The sequence below is a fragment of the Petaurus breviceps genome, unplaced genomic scaffold (genome assembly GCF_028583685.1).
Source record: "Petaurus breviceps papuanus isolate PSGF00001 unplaced genomic scaffold, PetGlider_PUasm1.0 90919, whole genome shotgun sequence".
Lineage (NCBI taxonomy): Eukaryota > Metazoa > Chordata > Mammalia > Diprotodontia > Petauridae > Petaurus > Petaurus breviceps.
In genome coordinates, this window is record NW_027187378.1 from 15,639,724 (window position 1) to 15,666,611 (window position 26,888).

The following is a 26,888-nucleotide window of genomic DNA, read 5'->3' on the forward strand; positions in this document are numbered from 1 at the left end:
ATAAGAGTATATTAGTACCACAAAGTTTCTTATAATGTAAATTTTAATAAGGACTTTGTAGAGAACTCTCTGTGAGATCTTAAGTAAGCTAATAAATTTTCTTTTTCCTTGGTTTCATATTTAAAATGAAGAAGTTGTACTTGATGATCTATAAGGTCTCATTTCAGTTCTAGTATTCTAAATGTATATAAATTATAAAAGTAGAACTAAAATCTAAATTGTTATGTTGCTTCATTATACATATTTAGTAAATTAGTAAAGGTACAGAAAAATGTAGGGGACCCATTTGTTGATTTTCTGTTCATAATTTCTTGTAATCCAGAATAGTAGCCAATTATCTTTTCTCAGAGAGTTCAACCTTATCTTTAACATATGAAAATGACTTCATGTTTGCTTTGACTATAAATTTACTTCATCGATGCCCACATTTGCTAATACTTTCATGTCATTTCAGCTGAAATTTTCAATCATATTTTTAGTTTCTTTTATCAAAACTTCCATTTCTCTTTTGGCATGTACAGGTGTTTGGGGAAGACTTATATATCTGGTATGTGAGCACTTTTCAGGGCTGCTTTCTGCTTTTGGGGTCTACCTGCCATCCGACTCTCACCTGTGGCTCCAAGAAGCTATAGCATGCACAGTGACCACAAACATGTTAACTCTTTTGGCAGACAAGCTAAACTAGGTTGAGGGTAACCAAGGGGTCTCAAATCCATCACGCTAAGGGGGTTTCTACATCAAGCATGTGAAGCCTTCTCCAGTGGAAGAGGAGAATGTGGAGCAATTTGTTCCAAGGCCATGAAGGTGGCAGAAGCAGATGTGGTAGAAAGCTTAGAGCTTGGTTAGACATCAGAGATGCCAAACTCATCCTGAGCCATTGTTGATCATCTTTACTTGTATCTTGCAACTCTGCATCACTTAAATTCAATTTATGTGTGAGTCAAAAGATATCACCCATACCATTTTACCATTTTTTTTACCTTGATGTTCTGTGGTGACAGGCAAATGATAAAGCAGCAGGTGCAGATACACTGGCAGCTGTAGTCACATCCCTACAGATAGGTGGCCCAGGCCATCTTCTCACTGAATTGAAACAGAGGTGGGCTTTGGTAGCCCCCTGGATGTCTGAGCAGCCATTTTAAAGGACCACATTGTGAACATCCTGGCATGAGGAAAGAGCAAGGAAAAGGTTCCATAAAAACTGTCTGCTTCACCCAACCTTGACTTGCTTATTGTAGCAGATGGGGATCCTGCCCAGTGGTCAAAACACAAAAAAGTACAAAAACTTGTGAAGATGATTCCACTCACCATTGGAATATATTCTTTTGGACTTCATAGAATCCACTATACCTGAAAGATGAACAGCTTTTGCTTTGAGAAAAATTATGAGGTACCACATCCAAATAGCAGCCACGAGTGAAACAAAGCTGTCAAATGAAGGCCAGTTTCTCAAAGCTACAGTTGGATACATTTTCTTGGAGTGGCCTCAGTGATAGGGAGCACTTTGAAGCTGGCATAGGTTTTGAAAACAATTCTAATCTAGTCAACAAGCTTGTATGCCTCCAAAATGTAGTAAATGATAGGCTCATGACAATGTAATTTCAACTTTCAAGAGAGTACCATACCACCATCATAAGTGCTTATGCTCCCACCATAATGAACCCTGATGAAGTGAAAGAAAAATTTTATGAAGACCCGAGACCTTTATCATAAATGTGCCAAAAGGACTAGCTTGTAATTCGTGGTAATTTGAATGCCAAAGTAGAGACAGATTTTCATAGACAGCAGGGAGCCCTTGGGAGGTGTAGAGTTGGCAATATCAACAGCCAATAACACTGTTGTAGACTTGTGTGTCTCATGACCTCATCACCAACACTGTCTTCTTACTTTACTTTTTGTGTTTACTTAAACACAATGCACCCTCACAGCAAATACTGACATTTAACAGACTATGTCATTATAAGGAGAAGAGACAGACAGGATGTGAGAGTGAGAAAGGTGATGAGGTGATGTGTGGTACAGAGTGCTGAACTGATCATAGACTTATCCTCTCCAAACTAAACATTTTTATTCAACAAAAGTGGGGGTCCCAAGGCAAAATGACTACCAGAAGAGTTAATGTCAACAGAGTAGAGTGTGTGTTAGAGCCTGAACAGTTCATTCCTAAATGGGAAGGGAAGCTGAGCCAACATACAGTTGGTAACAGTAGAGCAGAAAAGGAGCACCTTTCAGAGATTTGGTGTATAGCACCACATTTACTCACTTGGGCTAGAACACTTGTAAACATCAAGATTAGTCTGATGAAAGTGATGGGGAAATTCAGAAGCTGCTAAACAAAAAATGGAAATTCCACACAGTTTGCTAGGAGAACAGTTTGTTTTTCTCTAAGAAGGAACAGTTTAACTCCATCAACAGTAAAATACAAAGGGCGGCCAGGTAGCACAGCAAGTAAGAGCACCGGCTCCAGTGTTGAGAAGACCTGGAGATCAAATCCCAGGCTCAGACACTTAGCACCCACCCAGAAACACCTGGCCGTGTAACCTTGAGCAAGTTACTTAACCCCAATTGCTTAGGGGCGGCCAGGTGGCTCAGCGAGTAAGAGCACCGGCTCCAGTGTTGGGATGACCTGGAGATCGAATCCTGGGCTCAGACACTCAGCACCACACCCAGAAATAACTGGCTGTGTAACCTTGAGCAAGTTACTTAACCCCGATTGCTTAAAAAAAAAAAAAAAAGTAAAATACAAGAAAAGCTTAGAGAGATGCAAGATTCTTGGCTCAGTACAAAAGCAGTTGAAATTCAGCTAAATACTGAGAGTAAAATTCCAAAGCACTTTTATGATTCCCTGAAAACTATTTATGGGCCAAAAACCTATGGTGCCTCTCAGTTACTCAGAGCTGATAGAGTCATATTGACTCATATTGACATGATCTTGGAAAGATGATCTGAACAATTCTATGGTCTTCTCAATAGACCATATAGAATCAACCAATTCTAAAGCCATTCACTGTATACCTCAGGCTGAAGTAAAGCCCTCTCTAATCAAATTTCCAACTGAAGAAGAGGTTTTGAATGCCATTAGGCTCTTCTCATGTGCTGATTCCATTGTACCTGAGATTTAAAGTAGGGGACCCATTGCTCATCCTAAAGCTGACTGATTTTTCCTAGGTTATTTGGCAATAGGAGGTTATCCCAGAGGATTTAAAGGATGCCTCCATTGTCCATCTCTATAAAGGTAAAGGAAATAGATTTCCCTCTGACAATCACAGTGGGGGTGGTTCTCTCTTAGTCATTGCTGGAAATATTCTTGCCAGTGTCCTCTTTAATAGACTGATTCTTCACCTGGAAGATGGTCAGCCACCTGAGAGCCAGCATGGAATCAGAGAGAGCAAAGGAACAGGCAATATGGTGTTTGCTGTTTGAGAACCCCAGAAGAAATGGCAGGAACAGAACAGAAAACTATTAACAATGTTCATCAACTTGACCACATTGTATACATTCTGGCATTAGAAAAGGGCAAGAAAAGGGTCCATAAAATTTGTTTGCTTCACCCAACCCTGACTAATGCCATCAGTTGTGAGGGCTTGTGGAAGATCATGGCAGAATTTAATTGCCTGGAGAAGTTCATCAGTGTTGTACTCCAGATTCATGAAGCATCCTTGCAAGGGTTCTGGATAGTATATGGATGCCCTCCTACTTTCCCAGTCACCTATGGAGTGAAGTAGGGCTTTTTAGCATGATGTTTTCACTGATGTTGTCAGATACCTTCAATGCGGATGAAAACTACATCAATGTCAGCTACTGCTCTTGTGGTAAATTATTTAGCTTGCAAAGGCTATAAGCCAAGACTAAACTGGAGGGAAAGTTGGTGTGTGACTTTTTATTCACAAATGATTGCATACTCAATGAAGCCTCTGAGGCTTAGGTGCAACAAACTATGGATGGATTTTCTGTTGCCTGTGCTAATTTTGGCCTGACAATTAACACCAAGAACACAGAGGCTCTCCACAAATCAGCACCACACCATCCATATATGGAACCATCATTTGCAGCAAATAGAGAAATTTTGAATGCTGTAGATAAATTTACTTACCTTGATCATATACTTGCCAGGAATGTTCATATAGATGATGAGGTTGATGTATACATTGCCAGACTAGCTCAGTGTTTGGGAGCCTCTAAAGGAAAATGTAGGAGAGCAGACATATTAGACTGCCTATCAAACTGAAGATCTGCAGAGCCTTTGTGCTGACCTTATTGTTGTATGCCTATAAAACCTGGACAATGTACCAGTGCCATACAAGGAAACTGAATTGCTTCCATTTGAATTGTCTTAGGAAGATTCTGAAGATCACTGGGTAAGATAAACTATGGGACACTGAGGTCTTTTCTTGAGCTGAACTGCCAAGTATATAAATTCAACTGTAGAGAGAGCACAACTCTGATGACCTGAACACATTGTTTGAATGCCAAACTTACATTTGTGTACAGGACAATTTTATGGAGAACTTACCAAAGGCAAGAGCTCGAATGGAGGTCAGAAAAAGCGATACAAGGATACTTTTGAAGTATCCTATCTTCTCTCTGACGAACTTTGGAATCAATTGTGAGGCATAGAACTGTCCAGCATAGCCTGCCCACATCAAAGAAGATACTGTGCTCTATAAGCAAAGCAGAATTGCAGTAGCTCAAAAGAAATGTGACATTCATGAACTTAGAGACATCTCTACTGCAAGTGTTCATGTGGACTATACGTGTCCGACCTGTACTTGTATCGTGCCTTCTGAGCTTGCAGGGGTCTGATCATTCACATATGGACATACCATACCTTGGTCCTTATATAGTGATGTCATTCTGGTTATCTTTGAGCACAAAAGACAAACAACAACAACACATTTGTGATACTCTTTTAACTGATTTCATTCTGGTTTAGGAACTTGAAGTAGCTATTAATGCATATGTAATGACACCATCTTCAGACTTTATAAGTGGTTTTCTTTTCATCAAAATCGTCCATCTTTAAGCCTGATATATCCTAGGATATTAGTTCCAATTGATCCTGTCTATAGTTTGTACATAGTTGTTTGCATGTTGCTTCCCTTTTTAAACTGTGAGATTCTCAAGGACTATTTTTTTTTTCTTCCTTTGTATCTCCAAAGCATCACAAAGTGCCTGGCAGGTCTATTATGTGCACTTCATAAAAAATTTATTAACTGACTAACTGATTAGCCTGAATGTTAAATCTTAAATTCACTGAATATATGCCTTGGAGAATGATAAAAGAGACCTTCTTACAAACCTTTTCACTGATAGTCTGAAATCCTTAGAATCACAGGGTCAAAAATTGGAAGGGATATCAGAATTCAAGTCCAACCCTGTAAGGTTCAATTTTCTATGACCTCTCCATTTAGTAGGGACATGGATTCTTCTCTCAGGGAAACTGATTCTTTTCTCAAGTTGAGACATGTCCCCAATGCTTCAGCCCTAGGGGGAGTCTAACCTGGTAGAAATTGCCAGGAATTGGGAGAGATTTTTGACTAAATTTGCTTATTGCAAAATGGTATAGTATCCTTCCAAAGACATGAGGGCTTTTATTTGTTTTATTTTGGAGGTTCAGGGGAGAAGGGAGGGCAGGGTTGGTATTGTTAATTTATTGGTACAATCACTAGGGAATTTTATGTACAAAATTTGAGGGAGAATGGTTTGACCTATAGCAAATAGTTTATTTCTTATTTTAGCTGCAGAATCAAAAGGAGAATTTACTCTCCAATTAATATCTACTAGCTTAAAACCCAAGTAATAATAGCTAGAATTTTCATAGTTTTAAGGTTTGTAATGCATTTTACATGTTATATCATTTGCTCTTTACCACAACCTTGGGAGTTGTCATAATTATTATCCAGATTTTCCAGATAAGGAAAATTAAACTAGAGAGGTTAAAGTGCCTTACTTAGTATACCACAGCCAGTAATCATCTGAGGTAAAATTTGAACTCAGGTCTTCCTGACTGCAAATCTAGTCACTTTATCACCTACCTATACATACACACATACATACATACATACATATATATATATATATATATATATTTAACCACAATCCATACTAACTACTTACATTTCTATAACCCCATTATGGTTTGAAAAACACTGTCCAATAAAATTATCCCCCCATCCAAAAGAGAATTGGGTGGGCATATACACACATTATAATGATCTATTTTAGATATGTGTGTATGTATATACATAAACATAATTATTAAGTATATATGTATCATATGTATACTTGAACATTTTTGAGTGATTGCACCCCCCCCCCCCAATACTCCCCACTCAAAAAATGTTCAAGGAAACCTAATTTTAATATAAGTCTTTCTCAAAGCATTAAAAAAAAGCCCCAAAGTCCCAAGCATGAGATAAATCAGCCTGTATTTTTTTAGGTGGTATGATGGAAAAAATACAGTATCTAGAGAGAGAGTTCCAGGGTTTAATCTTGACTTTGCTACATACTATTTGTGTGACCTTGGATAAGTCACTTCCTCATTTAAAGTGAGGAGGGTAGACTGCTATAAATGGGCTTTAAAGTATCTTCCAGCTCTAAATCTACAATCCTCTAATAAAAACTGAAAAGAAATTTGTCACTTATGTGAAGTGAGATGGAGTACTTAATAAACAGAGCTAAGGATGCCTTGTCCAAGGAGAAGCCTGGATGAATGTGGGTGTGACCGATGGCAAAATTTTAAACCAAATAGAACTTTTACTGCTTAATAGAATCTGAAAAAGAATATGTGGAAAATGGATAGAAGTAATGTTGGAATTTTATTCTGAGAATGTTGTCTCATGAAAGTTATATTTACAGTAGTCATTGTTAGAGGAAATAATAATTAAATTAAAAAGAAGTAAAATAATAATCAGGAGGGGAACAGGGACATTGCAGAGATGGGAGCTGGGGTAAGGGAAGTTGACAAGCCAACCTCCTAGAGCCTTCCAGTTAACTTCTGTGTTGCAAAACAAACAAACAAACAAACAAACAAAAATCTTCTAATACCACAAAGTGACATAAATTTCACAAATAAGATTAAAACTAACTTAAAGCAGCTGAGCCTTTGGGGTAGGCACAGGGTTAGTAAAGGACTGGTACTGACTTGTCCTTTTTTTCCCAGGAAAGTTTTGTATCCTCCCCCACCCCGCACTGTCCAATTGAAAGGACATTGTCTAAAACCAAAGAACAAATGCAGCAGAAATCATTCAACATTCCTTCCCAGTCCACATGACTGCAGGATTTCATTCTCAGGTCCATTAAAGAAGGCACAAAAATGTAAATAGAAAGAGTTAGAAAAAGAAGGAAATTCAGTCATTATGTAAATAATTGTGACACTGGACTGCAGATTATAATGTAATATGTAAGACAACGCCATCATCATAAACCAAAAGGACTAGTATCATTTATATTATTTCAAAGTGTCCAACCAACATAGCCTTTTACAAAGCTGAACTTTCTGGAAATGAAAGTAGTTTATTCACAAATTCTTTCCAACTATGCCAGAGTATTAAAGAGCTGAACATGCATGTTTTTGTAATTTAGCCCATATAGAAATCAATTGAACACAAACCAAAATGCAGAGTATGGTTCCATGAGGCTACACTTTTTTCAGTGTGCATTCAAATGTAACAACAAAATATTTATTTCAATGCTCACTTGGCCAAAAGAAAAAAAAGTTGGTAAAATGGAAAATCATCCAAAAATATATTATTTGTAATTAATCTACATTTTGGGCTCATTTTAAAGATGCTGACAGGGCACTAAATAAGAGAATTATTATTGCATTTATAGAGCAATTCATTGTTATAAAACACTAGACTTTGGGTCACACAACATTTTATTTTAGAAACCACATTGTTCCTACTGAGGCCAATGGTTATTAAAATAGAGGCATGTCATACCCTGTGCCTACCCTAAAATATGGGAAGGATATACGTTCTCTGAAGATGAGAACTCTTTCAGTTTTCTCTTTGTATCCCTAGAAACTTACATATATAGCAGGTGCTTAATAAAAGTTGATTGGTCTGCTTTGAATTGAGATAACTCATGCATTTAGAACGTAGTTGTCATAGTCATAAGATCATAGGATCACTGATTTAGAGGAAGGGATTTTAGAGGTGATTGAGTCCAAACCCCTCATTTTACAGTTGAGGTAACTGGGACCTAGAGAAAGTGAATGACTTAGTCAGGGTCTCATAGTAAGTTTCTGAGGTAGGATTCAAACACAGATCTTTCTGACTCTGAGATCAGTTCTCTATCTCAGTTTCCCAAAATTTCTCAGTTCAAAACACCTTTAGAGTCTGAGGAATTTTTTCACAGTGTGACCAGCCTAAAAGAAGTATATGCCTGTGTCATTTATTAATAGATAGGTCTAAAGAACTTAATACATATTTATGTCTTAACAATTTAGTAGCCATTTGAAAAAATATGCATATAAATTGAAAGAAAATAATGTAAAATTTTATTCTTATAACCACACTTATTTTTAAAGGGATTGTAAGTTTGTTGGGCAGTATGAGACACTTGCTTTTTAATCAGAGCAACTACCAAAAAGCAACTTTGCAGAGATATAATATCATAAATGATAAAGTTCAATATGTTACTGGTATAGCCAAAAGTACAAGAAATAAAAAAATGCATCTCAAACATTCAACAATATTAATTATTGAAAGAAATTTAATGTGATCTAATGTTTTTGTGAATTGCCTTGAGTTAGTATTTTGTGTGATATCTGATATTTATTGAATGTTTCTCCTAAAATTTTAAAATATCCCATCATTCCCTTGTGAATTTGCTGAGATATTCCATCTAAGGAGTGACATGGTACATAGTTTGGGAACTGAGATTCTGCCCACCAACTACATCAACTACTTATATAACAATTAGTTCCATGACAGAGAAAAGGTTCTATTTTACAGTTCCCAGTCTTGTGTGGCAATATGAATGGAACTGTGAAAACCTATGGTCTATAGGCATTTGGACATAAAGATTTAGAGTTTTACTTCTCAGCATTCTAGGTACTAAGTTCTCTAAGTTGTAGAGAAGGTATCAACCTGCATTGGTTGAGAGAATTTCATCACCTGGGAGTTCCCTCTTTCAATGAAATCATAGGTCCAATCTTTCTCTCATCCCTCTGACACACTCATGAAAGACTGACAGTTTAATAGGAAGCATTTATCAAGAATTCACTATGTGCTTAACAATGCATTAAACTCTGACAATACAAATATGAAATTCAGACATTGATAAGCTAGATTGTTCAGAGGTGGAACCAATATAGTTCAGGGCTATTACTTCCTGACATAAGAGGATTGGTTGAAGGAGCTGGGTCTGTTTAGTCTGGTGAAGAAAAAGACTCACAGGGGACATGATAGCTATCTTCAAGTACTGAAGGGCTGTCATTTGGAGGAGGTATCATATTTGTTCTGGTTGACCCGTGTAGCAGAACCAAGAACAAAGGAAGAAAGTTGCCAAGAGGCTAATTTAAGTTTGATGTTATGAAAATTTTCCTAATAACTCAAATCTTCTGAAGGTAAATGCCTCTCAGGTGGTGGGTTCTCTCTCTCATTAGACATCTTTAAAGACTGAATTGCAACATCTCTGACATAGTCTAATTGTTCTCTGAAACTTTGGTTGATCCTTGTGATGATTAGAAATCTTAAGTCCTTCAAAGGTGTTTGTCTTTATAATATCATTGTTGTTGTATGAATTGATCTTCTGGTCCTGTCTACTTCTCTTTGCATCAGTTCATATGTGTTTGTAGGTTTCTTTGAAATCATCCCCTTCATCATTTCTTATAGTACAGTAGTATTCCATTATGTTCTTATATCATAACCTGTTCAGCCATTTCTCAATTGATTGACATCCCCTCCATTTCCAATTCCTTTCCTTTATGAATTTTTTTTGTACAAATGAGTCATTTTGTTTTTCTTGATCCTGCTGGGATGTAAAGACCTAGTTGCAGCATCACTGGATCAGAGGGTATGGTCAGAGGATATGTACAGTATGATAACTTCTAGGGCATTGTTCCAAATTTCTTTTAAAAATGAATGGACCAGAAACTGTGGCTCTGCCAACAGCACATTAATGTTCTTGTTTCTCCAGAATTTGTCATTTTCTGCTTTGTCAATTAGATGGGTGTGAGTTGATACTTCAGAGTTGTTTTAACTTGCATTTATCTAATTATTATTGATTTAGATAATTTTATATGGTTTTTGATATCTTGGATTTCTTCCTCTGGGGGGGGGGAAACATTTCTATCTTTTGACCATTTGGCAATTGAAATATGTTTCAAAGAGACAATTTGTGGTTTTTCCATCAGGAAAATATTCTTCTAAATTTGAATTAGTTTCCTATGTAGCTTAGAAATAAGACTTTTATCAGAGAAATTTGCTAAAAAACCTTCCTCAGTTAATTACTTCTTCTCTAATTTTAACTGCTTTAGTTTTGTTTGTACAAAAAACACCCTTCAATTTCATGTAACCAAAATTGTACCTTTTAATTTTTGAGAGTTTATCTACCTCTTGTTTTCTCGTGAACTCCTTCCATTCACAGATTTGACAGATAATTTCTTTCATGCTTTTCTAATTTATGATGTTAATCTTTATGTCTAGATTATGGATCCATTTGGAGCTTCTTTTGATATATAGTGTGACATGTTGGCCCATAATTAGTTTCTGCCAGATGTCTTTCCAGTTTTCCCAAAAGTTTTTGTCTAATAGTGAATTCTTGACCCAATAATTGGGATCTTGGGGTTTAACAAGTGCTAGGCTGTTGCAGTCTTTTGCTTCTGTATATTGTGTACTTAATCTGTTCCATAGATTAAACCTATTTCTTAACCAGTAACAAATTGTTTTGATGATTATAGCCCTGTATTATAGCTTGAGATTTGATGCTGCTAAAGCTCCTTCATACCCCCTTTTTCTACTAATTCCCTTGATATTCTTGGGTTTTTGTTCATTCAGGTGAGTTTTGTTATTACTTTTTCTAGATCTATATAGCAATTATTTGTTAGTTTGATTAGAATGATAATGAATAAATAAATTAAGATAGGAAGTATTATTATTTTTGATATATTGACGTGGCCTACCCATGAACAATTAATATTTCTCCAAATTTTTATGTATTGTTTATTAATGTAAAGAGTTTTTTGTGATTATGTTAATATAGTTCTCATGTGTGTCTTGGCAGATAGACTCTCTAGTATCTTATACTTTCGATAGTTAATTTAAATTAAATTTCTCTATCTCATCCTGCTGGATTTTGATAGTCATATACAGAAATGTTGATGATTTGTGTGGATTTATTTTACAACTGGCAACTTTGCTGAAGTTGTTATTGTTTTCATTAATTTCTAGTTATCTCTCTAAGGTTCTCTAATGTACATCCTTGCTTGACCACTGATTTTATTGGGAAGATCTCTACCTCATCCACTTTGCATATAATGCTGGCTTTTAATTATAATTATATGATTATCATTTTAAGGAAAGCTCCATTTATTCCTACACTTTATAGTGATTTTTTAAAAATAATCTTTAACATTTATTATTTTTTTAAGTTTTGAGTTCCAAATTCTATCCCTCATTCTTTCTCCCTCCCCACCCCCACTGAGACAGCAAGCAATCTGATATAGATTATACTTGTGCAATCAAGCAAAACATTTCCATATTGCTTTTAGTGTATTTGGGAGAAATTGATGTTGTATCTTGTTAAAAAAACCTTTTTTCTGCATTTATTAATATATGATTTGGGTTGGTTTTTATTATGAATTTGGTCAATTATGTTTTTCATTTTCACAATATTGAATCAGCCCTGAATTCCTGGTATAAATCCAGTCTGTTTATTATGTATAATATTTGTGATATGCTGCTGTATTTTATTAGCTATATTTAGCTCTTTGCTAATATTTTATTTAAATTTTTGCATCAATATTCATTTTGAATTTTGTTCTATAGTTTTCTTTCTCTATTTTAACTCTCTCTGGTTAAGTATCAAGACCACATTTTTGTCATTGAAGAAATTTTCTAGGACACCTTTTCTTATTTCTCAAACAATTTTTATAGCATTAGAATTAATTATTTTTTTTCAGTGTTCAACAGAATTAGCTTGTAAATGCATCTGATCCTGGAAATTATTTATTTTAGATGTAGCCACATTGACATTTTGTAATCATTATTTCCATTTCTAAGTGTTTGCCAACCATCTCTTTAATAATCCATTCTAGAATTTCCCCAGGAATCAAAGTCAAGCTATTAGCTTATAATTTGTAGTGTCTCTCCTCTTACAGTTTTTAACAACTGGGACAACATTTAACATTATTCAATCTTCTAGTACCTCTCTTATTTTCCATAATCTTTCAAATGTCATAAACAGTGATTCAGAAATCATACTTTCAAGTTCTTTTGCTACCTTAGGATGTAGCTCATTTATGCCAGGTGCCTTGAATTCATCAAGGGAAGTCAGCTGCTCTCCTCTTAACTTCTTATTTATCTTGGATATCAACACCCTGTTAATTATTTTTGTCCTGTCATTTCCTATATAATTATCTTTCTCCTTTGCTAAGAAAAAAGAAAATACAAGTTGAACAACTCTTACCTTCTGACTATTGTCAGTTATTATTTCATCTTCCTCATTCACAGGTCCTGATCCTCCTTTTCCTCCAAATATAGTTAAAACAAAAGCAAAACTCCCCAAACTTCTTTTGTTGTCCTTAACTTTCCTCATCAGCTTCAATTTATTTACTGAGGATTATATTTTGAATTATGATTAGACTAGAAGCAATTTTAACCAAACCAGTTTAGCTAAAGAAGCAAGACACCCTGAGGGAGAGTTATAAGGTTAAAAGTGTCAAGTGAGTTAAACCATGACAACCACCTCCCTTCATACCATTATGAAGACAATCCTATACACTAAACCCAAGATCCCAAGGATTTACAACCTCCTTCAAACTGACCAGTAGCTCTACTTTCAACCATTATGGTCATCATCAAGGGAATTAAACTTTGTGGAGATGGCATCTAACAATTGGATCCTCAGTAGCCATAACTACTGAAAGTCCAGAAAAGGAAATTCTATTTTTTACTTTTAAATTTTTTTCTTTTTTAAAAAAAATTTTTGGTCTTTACTAATTTGTTTGTTTACTTTTAGTTTACAAGATTCAGTTCCACAATTCCTTGAGTTTCAAATTTTCTCTTCCTCCCTCCCTTCCCCTCATCCCCATGGCGGCATACAATCAAGTAGAGGATCAGCAAATACTTACACATTAGACATTAGTCAGGTCATAAAGAAAGATTGTATCAGATGGAATGAACAATGGGAAAGAGGAAACAAAACCAAACAAGAAAAAGAAAGAGAGCAGGTTGTTTGCTTCAATTTTCATTCGAACTCTGTTCTTTCTAGTTCTTTCTCTGGATGTAGACATGTCTCTCTATCAAGGGTCATTTGGGGCTGACTTGTTACCCTGAATTACTGAGAATGGTCCAGTCTATCAAAGTTGTTTTTTTAAATTTTTTTAAAATTAATTTTTTGTTTCCTTTTAGTTTACAGGATTCAATTCCACAATTACTTCAGTTTCACATTTTGTCCCCCTTCCTCCACTCTCCCCCATGGCAGCATATAGTCAAGTATAGGATCTGTAAATACTTTCACATTATACATTAGTCAGATTATAAGGACAGATTGTACTAGCTGGAATGAAAAATGGTAAAGAGGATATAAAACCAAATAAGAGAAGGAAAAAGATCAGGTATTTTGCTTCCGCCTGTATATAAACTTAGTTCTTTCTAGATCTTTCTCTGGATGCACATATTTCTCTCCATCATGAGTCTTTTGGGATTGGCTTATATCACTGCTGAGAAGAGTCCAGTCTATCAAAGTTGGTCATCACACATACGTTGTGTCTGCAATTGTGTACAAACTTCTCCTTGTTCTACTCTTCTCACTCAGAATCAGTTTGTATAAGCCTCTCCAGGTAAATATGAAGTGCATCTGCTCCTCATTTCTTATAGCACAATAGTATTCCATTACATGCATATACCACAATTTGTTCAGCCATTCCCCAATTGATGGGCACCCCCTTAATTTCCAATTCTTTGCCACCACAAAAAGAGCTCCTATAAATATTTTTGTACATATGGATCTTCCTCCCACTTCTATGATCTCTTTGGGATACAACCCTAGAAGTAGTATTGCTGAGTCAAAGGGTATGAAATTATTTATAGCCCTTTGGGCATAATTTCAGATTGCTCTCCAGAAAGGTTAGATCAGTTCACAACTCCACCAGAAATGCATTAGTGTTCCAATTTTTCCACATCCTCTCCAGCATTTGTTATTTTCCTGTTATGTCATCTTAGCCAATCTGGCCAGTAAGATGTGATACCTCAGAGTTGTTTTGATTTGCATTTCTCTAATCAATAGTGATTTAGAGCATTTTTTCATATGCTCATATATATATATATATATATATATATATATATATATATATATATATATATATATATATATATGTCCTTAATTTCTTCCTCTGAAACTGCCTGTTCATAACCTTTGACCATTTATCAATTGGGGAATGACTTGTATTCTTATAGATTTGACTCAATTCTCTGTATATTTTAGAAATGAGTCCTTTATTAAAGACATTGGTTGTAAAAATTCTTTCCCAATTTTCCACTTCCCCCCTAATCTTGATTACATTGGCTTTGTTTGTACAGAAGCTTTTCAATTTAGTGTAATCAAAATTATCCATTTTGCATTTTATAATGCTCTCTAATTCTTGTTTGGTCATAAAGTCTTCCCCTCTCCACAAATCTGACAGGTAAAATATTCCTTGATTTCCCAGATTGCTTACAGTATCAGCTTTTATACCTAGATCATGCACCCATTTAGACTTGATTTTGGTATATGGTGTTAGATAACGGTCTATGCCTTGTTCCTGCCATACTATATTCCAGTTTTCCCAGCAGTTTTTGTCAAATAGTGAGTTCTTATACCAAAAACTAGGGTTTTGGGGTTTATCAAACAGTAGATTACTATAGTCATTGACTTCTGAATCTCGTGTGACTAATCTATTCCATTGATCCACTACTCTATTTCTCAGCCAGTACCAAGCAGTTTTGATGACTGCTGCTTTATAATACAGATTAAAATCTGGTATAGCTAGTCCACTTTCCCTAGCATTTCTTTTCATTAATTCCCTTGATATTCTGGACCTTTTGTTCTTCTAAATGAATTTTGTTACTATTTTTTTCTAGCTCCAAAAAGTAGTTTTTTGGTAAATTGATTGGTACGGAACTAAATATGTAATTTACTTTAGGTAAAATTGTCATTTTTATTATATTAGCTCGACCCAACCACCAGAAATTGATGTTTTTCCAATTAGTTAGATCTGACTTTATTTGTGTGAAAAGTGTTTTGTAGTTGTGTTCATATAGGTACTGGGTTTGTTTTGGCAGGCAGTCCCCTGAATCTTTTACAGGCTATTTCCTAAAAATCTATGGTGGGGCTATTCCCATATTTCCTCTCTTTTTCCCTTACAAACTGTAGGATGGAATAGCCACTTTCCCCCAAGATTCTATTTATTCCTTCCTTAGCAGCCCATTCTTTAGTTTTAGAGAGATTAAGATATACAAAAAATTTCCCCTTTTTTGTTCATCTACCTTTAGAAGGATAATATTTTTCTTTAAGGCAAATCAAGAAGTTATTAGCTATTACTTCTTGATTTACAGAAAGAGCTCCAGCAGTAATCTGGACAATCAAAACTCCTCATTAATGTTGTACTATGTCCTCTATACCAAGCTTATGATCCTTTACCCAAATTCCTTCTCTATTTCCTCTTTCTTTCCTGGTGGCTCATATGTTCCAATGTCAAAAGTCACTTTTGTTTCTCCCTCCTTTAACTTTAACCCAGATACTCTCTCATGTTTCTCTTTTCTGGTCTGGGATTTCTTCACGTGTATCTACTCTTTTAATATACTGTGACATCTTTTCTATTTATTTTCCCTTTATGTTTGTTTTGCATTAGGTATACTCTTGTAGACCTATAGTCTGGTCATGAATTTCGCTCCACTGAGTTTTGGTGATTCATAGGAGGCCAGATTTGTCTCTTTATTTTAGGATCTCTAGTTCTTCTTGCATGCTGTCTAAACTGTGTGCATTAGTATAGTGATTAGTATAAATACAGTATACAAACAATAATCTTATGAAAAGCAGCAGGGCCAATTGTCTACTAGAGAAGAAAATGATAGATCAAAAATAAAGAAATTAATTTTGGGGGCAGCCAGGTGGCACAGTGAATAGAGCACCAGCCTGAGTTCAAATCTGGCCTCAGACACTTAACACAAAACTAGCCAAGTCTGGTACCCAAGACTGGGCAAGTCACTTAACCCCAATTACCCTACCTCCCCCCTCCAAAAAGCAAAAAAAGAAAAAATTAATTTTGAATTCCACAAATGATTTGAGACTAAGTATCACTTATAAACTGAGGGTGTGATGTTTAGGTATCTTTTTTATCTTTTGGCACCCACAAAAAACCTGCCAAGTTCATTGATTAAAGCGCTTTAATGATAAATACTGGTTATCTTACTAATGGAATTAAGCATATTATATATTTATAACATTTCTGCAATATTTAGTACCAAAAAATTAAATAGTACATATCCTTGTGAAATCCAGAGGAAAATAGTTATCATTTGGTTAGGTTTTATATAGCAGATATAATCACATGATAATTATTTTGTTCTAGACTTCTCAAGGGCATGTACCATCTCTTTTCTGTATACTAAATATTGCCACTGAAACTCACAGAGTAGCACTATTTCCAAGTGCCAACAATAGCACCTGGTTATTGTGTAAACTTTACTACCACAGAAATAAGTCTAGAAATGCTTAAAGAGTGTTAGTCCTGGGCTTTCAGCACATACTGGTATGTTTATTTATCAAGGTCAAACTCAGATTTCTTTCCAAGACATTTAAAAGAACTGGCATAGCCTGTGCCAATAGGACTGCCACTTGAATAATTTGTGAATGTTAAGCCCTTGACAGACAACTGCTGGGCTAATTGCTATAGGTACTGTAAATACATGTTCTATTAGAGACTTTCTAATGCATCTCTTGTAGACATGCCACAATTCCATTCCAGCCTCCCAAGCACAGTGAAAAGGTTTTGTTACGTCTGAGTCAGAAATGAAAGTAAATATTTGAGATGCCAGGAGGAATTTGGAAAAAGTGCTTCTAAGTGTCCCCAAAGCCTTAATGCATATGTTTGGCAGTTGGTAGATGTCATCGGCCTTGAAGTTAAATAGATGAATAGATTAAGACAAGTCTCCCACAGTGTTGAAGACAGTATTAATCTTATAGTAGGATCTCAGTAAATATTTGTTCATAGAATCACAGATTTTGGAAGGGACTTCAGAGGAAATTGAGTTCAATTGCCTAATTGTATAGATGAGGAAATAGACCTAAAGAGGTGATTTGACATGCCCAAGTTCCTGTACATAGTATGACAGAACTGTAATTTGAACTCAGGTCCTGTGACTTCAAATTCAGCTTTGACTATGCCTCATTTGAAAATCAAAGAGGTAAAGAATGGAACAAAAGGAACTCCTAAAATGTAGCTGCTGGGATTAAGCAGATTTTTCATTTCTAAATCAGAACTCAGAAGTAAAACAAAAAAAATCCCATTGGGAATGGTTATAACTGAAACATTAATGAGAGAAAGAATTGGTTGCATGGGCTGATGGCAAAAAAAGCACATGAGTAAAGCTTTTGAGTATATGGTCTTTTTGGAGAAGAAGCAATTCATGAAGCAGCTAGATGATGCAATGAAGAGAGCTTTGGATTTGGAATATGTAAGGTCTGAGTTAGCATCTTTCCTCTGATACTTAGTAGCTGAGTGACCCAACCCCAGTCAAGTCATTTCACCACTGTTTACCTCAGTTTTTTCATCTGTAAAATAGAGATAATTATAGCAGCTACCTCCCAATGTTGTTGTGATGATTAAATGAGATTAAGTTTAAGAGTGTAAAGTACTTTGCAAATCTTAAGGCACAATATAAATGCTATTATTAGGAATTTTATATACGTCTTATATGACATCAGGGAAAACATCCTAGTTAAAGAAATAACTGTTCACTAGGCAGTTTGCCCAGAAAATGGTAAGTGACTTTCTGAATATAGGAATGGGAAGACAGAAGAGCTGCTATGGTTGTGGATAGATGGGAACTCCCTGAGTTCAAACATTCTTGATTCCTGGGTTCTATGAACCCAAACCGTACCTAATACTATGATTTTTGTTGACTTTGATCCCAGGATATAAGGCAGAGAAACCTCAAGCCAATGATGAAACTTTCTCTTTTGTACTGAGTGGTCTTGCCATAGCATTCTGGATGCCTTCTGATGTAGCACTCAGGGAGTATTCAAAGGAAAGAATTACAATCGTCCCGATAGGAAGTGGCCCTGGGCATATGCTTATAAAATATCTTCCTTGAACTTCTTTGTGTTTGTCAGAAATGATACTCATACATTTTTTGTTGGAATGTCAGCTTTTGGCTTTCATGAAGGGATGCACAATTGATACACTGTGAATGCATTTCTAAAACGTCATATTTCAAGTGAGAACTTCCCACTTAAGGCAGCCCTTCCCCACCAAAACCAGATTTCTTTGCTTACCCACAAGTCCTTGAGGTAAAGCAGTCTGCCCAGTTTCCTTCCCCTCCATGTTCCAAGCACCAATTCTGTTTATTTGACTGTACTACCTTTCAACTCACTTTTCTTTCTGTTCCTTGGCTTCACCTCTGAGTGACTATCTGGCTAGAATATAGTGAGAACAGCCCATTTGAATTCCCTTCCCTCCTCAGTTGTCCTTAGGGAAAATGTTTGTTCTGGAACAGACAATGCTGAAAGAGTTGACTTGAAATTTCCCGAAAAAGAGTTTTTCCAAGCCTTCTGTGATGAAAGAATTTTTATGCCCATTGGTAACTATTTCAAAGCAAATCCTAGTTTAATAATTAGTGTTCTAATAGAATAGAATGACTTTGAGAACAGAACTGTAATATGTTTACAATTGGTTCATTGCTAGTCAGATTTTGCTGTGTTCCTTTTTAGTGAACAATGTGATGCTCTCCAACTATTACTGTTTGACAGACTCCAAATCAGAAACAGAGTAAAGAGAAATACAGCTCAACGTTATGCTGACAAGTCTTTAAACCTCAGTGATGCATTGCGGATGATATATGCCCATATTGGTTTGTATAGACATTCATAACATGGTGTTCCTTTGGTTAGCAGACATCACAGGGGCAAAATAAAAAGGGTAATAATTTACCCAACTTAAGTCAACAATATCTAGAGGTCACCCATATAGCAATTTATTCTAAACTCATTATCACTAGTGTTCAAGGCAGCTGCAGGAAATGATATAACTGAAAAGCATTTAAAAATGAATGAATGAAGATATCTAGGTTGTTTGATCAAGAAAACAAAGGGAAATTTTGATCTTGTTGGCAGCAGTCTTACACCAAAGATCTTTGCTTTTCTTAACAATCATTTATAAACCAAGTTATTTTTATTTTGGTAAAAGTAGGCCCAGCCAGTGACTTTTGTTCTGATAATGAGAAACATGTTCATGTGTTGGATGTACACTGCCCAGATCGGTATAGATTTTACAACTGCAAATCGTCATGTATGAAATGACCCCTGGAGATAAGACAATATGCCAGATACCATAGTGGTGTAACCAAGAGAAAATATTCCTCTCCATGGAATCTAGTGAATAAGTAAAAAAAGTTGAATAGATGGAATAACTTGGCACTGGATTATTTCAAGATGCAGAAGGTATATGGCTCTTAATACAAGCCACTTACTGAAATTGGGGCTACATGGTACAGCTCAACATGTTTGGTGATTAAGGCAAGCAGCAAACTGAAAAGAGAGGTGTCTGTTTGGAGGAGCTCAGGATTCAATCCAACCTGACTTTTTGAAGTAGGTTTAAGTTTAAGCTTTGTATAATGACATTCTTTCTTCTTTTCCTTTCCTTTTTTATTTTTTGGTTTAACTCTTTGTCCTATGATACAAAAATTCTGAGAAAAAATAATTTTATCAAGATTTTAAAAATCTAATTTTGTAGTGTAAAAAATACCTCTCTTGTAAGAGAAGAAGTTGCCTCTGTTGTTATTACATGCTTAAAAAAGTAGAATTATGTAAAATTAGAAGATGAAGCCTTGGATGACCACTTCTTGGGTACATGGTTCATCAACTGAAGAACAAGGAGAGTGCTTAGAGACAGCAGTTGTGCTTATAAATTGGCAAGAATAGAGATAAATTATTTTAGCTATTTGGGTGGTCTGAGAAATAATCCAGTTCTGGAAGCATAGTCAGACTGGAAGCTAGAACATGGTAAAAGTGGAAATGCGTAAGCTTTGAAAATGGAAAAGGAAGGCAATATTGGAGGAGAAAATCCCAATTCATGGAAAATTTTGGCTTAAACTGACAGTCATTAATTGTAAAGTGAGCTAGATACAGATTAGGCAGAGATTCTGGGTAAAAAAAAAAAGAAATGGAATTTCAACTGAGTGTAAATCCTAACCTAGGCTTTTATTTTCTTGAAGCATTTGTGTACTAGAGATCACTAGGTAGGACATAGACAGGCCTACCTGCTGTAGTTATATTTTTAGAGGTGAGACTAGAACTTCCCCAAATGGGTGTAGGTAAGCAATAATTGATGATGTCTATGCCTTCACAAACTTGACAATTTTGTGCTTCCATGAATTTATTGAAATTTATCCATTAATTTTAAAAGTGATATTTTAAAACCTTCATCTATACTTTAGTTTCATTAATGAAAGGAAGGTTTTTGTCCAAACCTGTGTCAGATATTTTCTAGGGAAACCTGAGTATCTCAGAAAACAGATTAATACTGATGGCACAAAGAAAATGAGTGTCAATGTGATCTTCTGGCTTGAGGGTTGCAGAATTTATGGCAAGAAACTATTCTCAGTTTCTAGGAGGCTAGTAATTTATCTGCTAGACATCCATAAACATTAGCACTTATGAAGAACAAGGTTTAATCACTTAGGTGTGTGTGTGTGAAGATATGTAAAGGGGAGATATTCAGCACCCAACCTCTAGCTCTGGAAAACTTTGTTATCAAATTTCCCTTACAGTGATTTGCAATTTGACTCTTTATACCTTCCACCCATTCATTGGGGTTCTACCTTCTGAAAGGAATTGGAATCCTTCTTCTGGGTGACATCTCTTCAAATGATTGAATATAATCATCATATCAACTAATAAATTAAGCTTCTTTGTATTGGGCACTGTGCTAGGTGTTGAACCCCTCCCCCACCCAAAATATTTGTTCAGACAAAATATCCCCTTTTTCTTCAGATTATCCACATATAGTGGAATTTAAGGCCTTTTGCCTTCCTGATTGCTCTCCTCTGGTCCCTACTTATTGATGGTCTTCCTAAAATCCAAATTCAGTACAATAATAGAGATCTGATGTGACCATGGCAGTGTCAGAGGAGCTGTCCATGCCTCAATTTTGAATGCTTTGGCTCCCTTGATGAAGACTCCTGTCTCAGTTTTCTTGACTGTTGCATCACTGCTAACTCATAAAGTTTGCTGTCCATACATACTTTCAGATCATTCAAAAAATTCATTTTTATTGTGAATTGCCAAATATCAACAAACACAAATCTTTCAATATACAAGGAACAACAAAAAGAGAAATGCATATGAAACTGAACTTCAATTACGTAGTTTTTTTTTAAATTTTAAATCTATTAAATCCAGCATAGTAACAACAAAAATCTTCAGTTTGGGCCCCCTTCCAAACTACCTTCTGGTTTCTTCTGTGCATTGTAAAAATGTTTTCTTGAGTTCCTTTCTCCCCCCCCCCGCCCCACTCCATTCCTTCCTTCTATAAAGTCAAGCATGAGCAGCTTTCCAGCAGACTGCTGCTGTGAACAGCTTTAAGGTTCTGATCACATAGTATAGTGAGCTCTCTATTCAGCAGTAAGCTAAAGCAAAACATTCACAGAAACCAAAGTACAGCATTCATAATGTTATAACATAACAACTTGTCACTAAAGTGGCCACATAGTTTTAAACAAAAAATATCGTTCAGTAGGTCCTTAACTCAATCATCCTTAAGGAGCAAGCCTCCTTAAGTGATACAAGTACAAAGGTCAAAGTTCTCCACCCCAGGTCACATTGTCTTAACCTCTCAGTCAAAATGTCTCCTTTCGTCTTAATTGGAGATTAGTTTCCAATCATCCTTAACTCAATCATCCTTAAGAGGTACAAAGTACAGAGTACAAAGTTCTCCCACCCCTAGGCCACAGTAAATCATAATCTTCTCAGTCAGCACTAAGTACCCAAGGAGAGGTCTTTTCATCTTGACTTGAGGCTGGCTCTCAGATTCCATGGTTCCTCTTCCATAGTCCCAGATTTTGCCTGAATTTATCTGACTGTCACCTGGATTCAGAGGTAGGCAGCTCTCAGCTCCTTGTCCAGCTCCTCATCCAGTTCCTCATTGAGTTCCATATTGAAGTTCACAGTGTCCAGTCCACCTTAAATACTTCTCAGTTTCCATTTCTTGGAAGACAAAGCTTAACAGAGCCAAAACAACATTCATGCACATTGCTGGCACAATCATTAATTCACTATCTGCCTCTGAAACCACTACAGACCCACAAACAAGGTCTGAGAACTTAACACAAATTGTCAGTATAGTCCCAGGACGTCTGAAACCCTCCTCCAGGACTTCTTTAAACAGACAACAAGAAAATCCTCTTTCAGGACTTCTAGTAAGGTCCCAGGGCTTCTGTAAAAAGTATTACAAACAAAAATCAACACAGATAGAAGAGACAAATGGAGTGCCACCACCACAAGTGTTCCCTTCTCAATTCTCCTCTTTCCCAGCTTGGGCTTCTCCTTATGTATGGTCATTAGCTCCTCCTTGTTCTGCCCACCTCTTATGTCCTTCCTGTTCCTGTCTTTGGCAAATCCCTCCCTTCACAGGTTCTGTTTTTTAACAAAGATGATGTAATCTTGGGCAAGAATCAAAAGAAACTTGAACTGAAACAAGGTGCTAAATAATTAAATAGCTGAAACAAGATGCTAAGTACTTCTTTCCTTGCCATTACACCTTCCATCCTTCTTTCTTATCTTCTTTCCTCCCTTCATCCCTCCCCCTTCCTTCCTTCCACCATCCTTCCTCATTCCCTTCCTTCCTTCCTTCCTTCCTTCCTTCCTTCCTTCCTTCATTCCATCCATCCATCCATCCATCCATCCATCCATCCATCCATCCATCCATCACATTCATTTCCCATTAACTCCCTACCCCTAAATAGAAGCACTTTCTTTTAACACATAAATTTAGTAAAGCAATACAGATTCACACATTGACTGTGTCTGAAAATTTATGTCTCATCCTATACTTTCCTTCCAAGAGGTAAGGTAAATCTGCTTCATCATCAGTTGTCTGAAATCAGGATTGGCCTTACATTTTTCAGGGTTCTTAAGTTTTCTGTAGTTGTTTCCCTTTACATTATTGTAATTATTATATAAATGGTTCTCTTGTTTTGACTAATGTTTCTGCCTGGCAAGATCTTTTGAGAGCAGTTGGCATACATATGAATGAATACACGGTCTCTTTATTGGATGTAGTTAGAAAGAATGGAATATGTGATTTTCCTAAAATGTAGATGTAACCATCACACTCTTAACTGAAAAATCTCCATTATCTCCCTATTACCTCTAGCATCAAATGTAAACTTCTGTTTGATATTTAACATTTTTTCAACCTGATCCCTTCTTATCTTTCCAATCTTAATACCTCACTTTTCTCTATTTGTTCCGTAGTCCAGCCATGTTGATCTACTTGTTCTCACAGAAAAACACCCTGTTATCTTGACCTAGAACTTACTTTCCACTGATTTACCTCCATGTTTTGAAGGCTTTGCCTTTTCATTCATGGTTTTTAGAATCCATACCTTCTCTTAACGCTTAGCTTACGTGTCATTTCCAGCAGGAGGCCCTCTCCAATAGCTGCCAGCGTCTTCCCCTCTAATACTTACCTTCCATCTCCCCTGTATTTATCTTGGCTACAGTGATTTATATATATTCTCTCCCTCATTTGAATGTAAACTTCTTGAGAGCAGGGACTATGTTTACTTTTTGGTTATTTCCCCAGGATGAAGCACAATGCCAGACAAGTAGTAACCTCTGAATAAATACTTACTGATTAAGTATGTCTCATTAAGTGAAAGTATGTGCATGAAATGAAGCTGTCCTGTAAAAGGACAGATTTGTTGCTCTTTTCATTGTGACAAAGATTTGGAAATGGAGGGGATACCCATCAATTGAGAAAAAAATTGTTGACTTTATTGAATGACATTAAGTTATTTATTCATTCATTTCATGACAAGATGGTACTAATATACCTAGCACCAGGTCATGTCAAATGAGGTACTTTAGAGGAATGAGACCATTATTTTAGGGAAAAGAGGGGAGTGGAAAGCTCGAAACAGTGACTTGTCAGCAAAGTGTAATGAAAATGCTAGATTTGGAGACTGAGAGAGAAAAATGGTTTTTATATTATATCCTTGTTCTGTCACCTCCTTTCTTTGAGCCTTAGTTTCCTAATACTTAAAATGGGAATAATAATGAGAATGTGGTTTAGTGGAAGAGCATTAGAGTTGGAGTCCTAGGACCAAGGTTTGCATTCTCATCTCCTTCCTTACTATTTGTACTTGTTTTCCTTCTCACTTTTGTTATTGATTGTTTCAGTTGTGTTCAACATTTTATGATCCCATTTGGAGTTTTCTTGGCAAAGATACTGGAGTAGTTTGCCATTTCCTTCTCTAGTTCATTGTATAGATGAGGAAATTGGGACAAACTGGGTTAAGTGACTTGTCCAGGGTCACACAGCTAGTAAGTGTCTAAGGTAAGATTTTAACTCAAGAAGATGATTTTTCCTGATTTCAGGCCTGCACTCTATCTACTGCATTACCTATCTGCTTGCATAGCTGCTGGGACATAGAAGACACTTAACAAATGCTCTTCCCTCTCCCTCCCTTCCTCTGTGTCTTAATTTCTTCATATTTAAAGTGACTATACCTGATGATTTGCAAAGTCATGTTCATGTTTAAATTCTAATCTTACTGTAAGGATAGTACTTTAACTAAGGTAGGATGTTTAGTGTTCCATAAACTTCTCCTTTAGTTTCCTGTCTCTCTGTCTTTGCTTCTACAAATGCCTATGCCTTGGAATTCCCTTCCTCTATGCTTCCTGGTCCCTACTTTGCTGGGTGAAATCTCAGTCATGGCCTAATTCAAACTTTGCCACTTTCATGAATTATTTACTGCTGTTTCTAGTCAGAAAGAAGGTTTCAGGGGAGAAAAAGGACAATATGTCATGCAGTCATCATGTTCTGCTTTGTGTTGTGATTTATGTGAATGTTACCATCTCCTACTAGATTCTAAGAACTAGCCCAGAATTTCACAGCCTTTCATGGAATTTTAGTTCTATTAACAGTGTTGTACAAGGCATTCCATGAAGAAAAAAGAGTACTGAATTTGGAATCAGAGGATCTCGGTTCAAATCTCCACTCTGCTACTTATTATCCCTTGTAGCTTTCACATGATCTTTTGACATTAACTTTCTTATATATAAAATGAGGGTTGCACTAGGTTCCTTCTAGAGTACCTTCCAGTGGTGACCCTATAATTTTAATAACGGGCAGCAGGTTCTCATTCAGTAGACTGGTCACCTTCACCTCCCCTTTTTTTTTGAAAGCAATACATATATTCAGCTGATGTGATGATCATCATATGGGTCATATTGATTCCATGGCTAAGAAGTTGACTGCTATTGGTTTAGAATCAATCCTTGAAAATGTTCAATAATGAGACTCAAATTTAGTTGATTGTTGGTCTGTGTTTTTAGGTTGAGCACTAAATAATCACTGGCAATTTATAACTATGGATTTTTTTTGGTCATAGAAATCTTTTTGTATTAATCTTTGTTGTAAATAATGGGGTAAAATTGGAAACATTCAAAGCAAAAGGAAGGTAAAAATGTTACTAACTGGAACTCTGACAAGTAAATTTCTGTAGATTTCCACTATCAGCTCTCAAATATAGAAGGGATTCAAATGTGATGATCACTATCTCCAATGAAGTTTCCTTTTAGTAATGCTGTTGTTCTATGTCTTTCATTAACCAATTAAAAAAGAAACCATCACAATTGTTATGGCAAAATTACAATGCTACGTTTTTTTAAACAAACAAGATGCAGTGAATATGAAAACTGAGTTTTTAGTGAAAATTCGATTAACTGAAAATTCAACAAGATCCTAAAAAATTCAATTTAATTCAACAAACATTTATTTAACACCCATTGTTTGCCAGATACTGTGCTAGGCACTGATGTTAAAAAGACAAAAATGAAATAGTCCTTTCACTCAAGGTGTGTTTGTTCTAAGCATATAACATATACACAGATAAATAGAAGGCAATTTGGAGGGAGAAAACATTAACAACATAGAGGGAATTAAGAAAGGCTTCATAGAGGAGGTAGAAACTAAGTAAAAGCTTAAAGGAATAGAATTATTTAGAAAGGCAGAGCTGGGGAGGGAGTGCATTCCATGTCATGGGAACTTGATTTTGTGAAGACGTGGAATTGGTAGCTATAATGTTGAACTAGGAAAATCTCAATCAACCAACAAGCATTTTTGAAGCATCTAGTAGGAGGTCTAGTTTCCTTGAAAGGTGGAGATTGGAGATAGTGGTTCTGATGTGAGGAAAACAAGAAAGCCATTTTGACTGGACCAAAGAATGTATGACGGG